Raw genomic sequence first — 4,671 nt, 5'->3', positions numbered from 1 at the left:
GTTCATATCGTCATTAGCTGGTTTCTCGTCACAGGTTGCTATTCAGTAGAATCGCAGTAGAAGTATGTGACACATGCGTAAACTGTATGTGTAAATGTGACCTGCTCTGTGAAACTGTAATCTCTCTACTGTGAAATGTGAAGTGTTTCAGCAACTATGTCCATGTATTTAGCATCAAACGTGTCGTTATTCACTTCGAGCATATGCGACCTCTGTGTAACAATGTAGAAGAAGTCATGCGTGACCTGCTATGTGAAACTGTAACTTGACTTGTGATCTGTAACCTATTTGATGTGACATATTTCGCCCACAATGTGTCTAGAATGTAAAATCAAATATTTCTTCATTCGTTGCGAGCATATGTGACTCCCTGTCAACTCTGTAGTCTGAATGATACCAATCTGTGACCCGGCTTGTGATTGTCTTATCCATAACTATTTGTAACATGGTTTGCTAATTTGTGACCTCGTTGCTGTGCAGTGTGACATGTGACATTTCATATATGATGAAGTTATTGATATTAATTCTAATTTGCAGAATGGTGTACTTGCACGTACTTATTGACGTTGGTAGCTCGCAACTGCAGTTATTTAACCTTTGTGGAAACAGTGATGATAGAATTTGCTCTAGATCCAACGAAGGTAGTTGTGTCCTTGAAGTACATATTGAAGGAAGATTTGCCACCCATCAGGATTAAAAATGACAATAATGTACTATCATACGTTAATGAAAAAAGGGTCACATTTGTGACACTGAAGTCATAGTTGTGTCTATCGCGGATGCTAGAGAGGTAGAAGAAGGAAGGGTGTTCCGTGATTTTGAAAATGAGCCTGTCATTTTTTACCATACAGAGCATGTTTGAGTTTATGATTGAACGGTCCGACAAGAGAGAATATGTTGTGGTATGTGATGTAACTGTGTATTCTCTGTCAACTCTGTATTCTGATGTATGTCTATCTACCAAATGAGGTTTGGACCACATATGTAACATGCTTCCTGAATCTATAAAAGAACTCAGGGATATGAGTCATTCGTGCGTGACCAACACGTTGGAGTATATGTGACATGTATTCAACTACATGTGACCTGACTGTTGTTATATGCACGCATATATCTCCTTCAAACCAGACAGTATTTTCTGTCAGCAACGAAAGGTCGACGTTTGTCGTCGATATTGAGCAACGAACATGCATTTGTAGGATAATACAAGTTGATTTGTTACCGTGTCCACACGCTTTGGCTGTAATTGCAAACACAAGAAGAGATCCATATGATTACTATTCCTATTATTACACAAGAGATGCGTACTTGAATGCATACCAAGATTCTGTATATCCCGTTGGAAATTAAGAGGAATGGACAGTGCCAGAAGAAGTACAACGAGAAATAGTGTTACCTCCTAATCAGAAGAGGAGTTGTGGAAGACCAACGGAGAAAAGGAAGGGATCATCCAGAGAAGGGAGACCGATGACAAAATGCGGACGTTGTGGAGAACAGGGTCACAATCGTAGGAGATGCTCCAGCTTGGCTCCGTTACACTAAAATGACCGATAGAATTACATACAAATATTTCATAGATAGGTGATATTCTTTTAAGGATAATGTTCATTTTAAATAGTCTCTTTAAAGAATGCATTCAAATTGATCAACTAACAGTTAATTGTCTATCAACTTTGGAGTGAGAATAATAATTCTCTGAGATTTGGACCATATCTGCAACCTGATACCAGATCTATGACTTGTGTGCTGTGACCTGTGATCTGCGACATGCAGTATGAAAAAGTTACCTGATTTGTGAGTATGTAACCTGAAATGAGAATATGTGACATGAAGTGTGGACACATACGGGTTACATAAATCCTAATATCTGTAACTCATGTGCTGTGACATGTGAATTATCGTATGAAAGGTATGTGTGACGTGATATGTAAATCTGTGACCAAGTTCAGAAACCAACTGTGACTTGTTTGCTGTACCATACGTGATGCTGTTAAAAATAAAGAATCTGTATAATTTACACAATTTATATAAAAATAGCATTAAAATATAATCTAAGATGGATAAATCATACACCTAAACACGTTAATATCCTTTATTGTAAATCAAAGGTTACGAGTTACTAATCATTACATGAACCTCTATTGACCAGACACATGCAATGTTCATAACATTTACAAACTAAATCCTTGTTTTTACTAACAAATCTAAAGGCACTTTTCATTCTATAATAAGCGCTTCCCCCTTCATAGGCCGATTTACTTTCTTTGTGTAAACATGTCGGTGTTTGTAAAGCAACGTAGCAATATCCATTCTGAACTTGCTGGCATCAAACTTCTTAGGAATGGAACATCTACCACCACGGATAAGATACAACTCATATAACACCACGAATATCCCGCAATCATGACTGCAGAATATATGACAGATTGTTATGAATGAATCCATCAAAATGATATACGCATTGTAAATCTTGGTCACAGACTTACCCATTTGTTTGCTGAGGGAGTGTGTTATCGACGATCACTTTCAATTCTTTGGCTTCTGGCTCGTGATAATCAGGATCCTTCTTTGAAATTCCCAGGGTATTCATTAGAGCAGGCAATACCTTAACGTACGGCTCAATACCTTGTAAAATCTTCCAGTCATGGTAAGATTTACCTGCCGAGTTGAACACAGTTAAGGTATGACTTCTGAATTGTAACATGCCAAGCATCCAACATGTTTTGTTAGTGGGTATGAATTGATCGGATGAACACATAGTCAACATCGGCCCAGGGTGAGCTAAAAGGGAGGCTGTGACCTGTTACAACCTCAAGCAGGCTCGGCTCTGACATCAGAACATTTAGGTCCTTCATGAAGGTAGGAAAAATGTCTTTTATTTTAATATGGAACCATGAGTTTGTAGTAGTGACTCTGTATTTCATATTTTTGCCAAGTTTTGCTATCTGACGAATGAAGTAGAAGTAGGCATCCATGTGCTGTTTCAATGAGAAGAAAAGATATAAGCATTGCGTACGACAGATTGGATACGAATATGAAATGTGACCTGTTTGTATCAAATGTGACTCTGTGACTAGTTACAATATGAAATGTGACCTCTTTGTATCATCTCTGATACTCTTCTTAACGAGTACGAAAGAAATCAGAATTCTAAAAAAAATAATGTAACTTAATTGAGTGTCTAAACGTAATCGTACCGCACCACTCATTGATGACTCCGAATTTATAAACTCACGGAACCAGGTCTTATGACCTACTGGGAATGAACCAATTAGAAAAGCAGGCTTGATGGCATCATCTTCCTCACTAAACTTTTTCCTGTGACCGACACTAAAGGTTACATTCTTTTGTCAAACTGTGTATTAAGTAATTTTTCACAGATAGGTATGAACTGCATTTACATGTTTTTTGGTTTGTATCCCCTCTGGAACCAACCCATGAAGGTCGATTTGTCAACCTCGTCAACATTGTCTTTGTAATCCTCAAAAACGACAATATTATCATCGTGCTTGAATAATTTCCCTCTCTCCTGTCTGGCAATAAAAGGAGACTGCAATACCCTCAATGGCCTTAAAACCCGCTTAAGTGGTCGTTCTGAGGTTGGTTCAGTAGTAGGTGATCCCTGTATGTTATTGCAGTATGTTACAAATTGATTGAAAATACGGCACATGAGCTGTCGTGGCATAGTTTGTAAGCGTGTGTGGTCTGTCACCTACACATGTGACCTGGTTTGAATGTGTCTGTGATATGTGACATATGATTGGAAGATAGTTTGGAAGGGTGTGTGACCTATGACCAATAAATATAACATGGTTTGGAATGTATGTTATCTGTGACCGATGAATAGGACATGGGCTGAAGGAATTTGTGATATGTTACCTAACAATGTGACATGATTAGGAACTGTGTTTAATTTGTCACCTATAAATTGGATATGGTTTGAAGGTATCTGTGCTCTGTGATCCATGATTGGAACATATATTGGTATTGTGTATGATCTGTGACCTATGAAAGGGACATTGTTTGGAATGTCTGTGAAATATAACCTATGAATAGGACATGATCTGAAGTGTGTGTTATTTATGACCTAATAATATAACATGGTTTGGAAGTATGTGTGAATTGAGATCTACAACTATTGGAACATGTAAATACCTCATTCTCAACAGTCTTTGTTGCCGTCAACACATCAGATATAATGGAATCTACACTCTTTTGAGTTTCCTCCGAATGCAAAACTTTGGATGGGATGAATTCAATCCCCAAATCCAATGATGGCGGCTCAAGGGAAAAGAGAAGATCATCACATGGGTCCATTTTGCCTTTCCCTTTTCTGTCGACGTTTGGTACCATGTTTTCCACCTACATGTTGATGGGAAATGTCAAAATAAACTATGTTGTTTTTACAGAAATGTGAAATATATCAAATGACTACCTCATGAGCCTTGTCAAATCCACTAGCCACATGATGTTCTTGATCTCCAACTCCAGGAGCTTCTGTTTGTCCTACTCCACACTCGCTTGTCCTGTTGCCAGACCATCTAATGATCTCGTCCATTGCACTGGATATCATTATTGACGCAGACTCGGATAGAAATTGCAAGTTCGTCCGAATATCCATCAGGTCACTTTTAATACAGGCTTGCATTTGTACAATGTCATCCATTTTAT

The sequence above is a fragment of the Olea europaea genome, unplaced genomic scaffold (genome assembly GCF_002742605.1).
Source record: "Olea europaea var. sylvestris unplaced genomic scaffold, O_europaea_v1 scaffold586, whole genome shotgun sequence".
In the NCBI taxonomy this organism is placed as follows: domain Eukaryota; kingdom Viridiplantae; phylum Streptophyta; class Magnoliopsida; order Lamiales; family Oleaceae; genus Olea; species Olea europaea.
The sequence above is the reverse complement of the archived record's forward strand: the minus strand, read 5'-3'. Positions refer to the sequence as shown.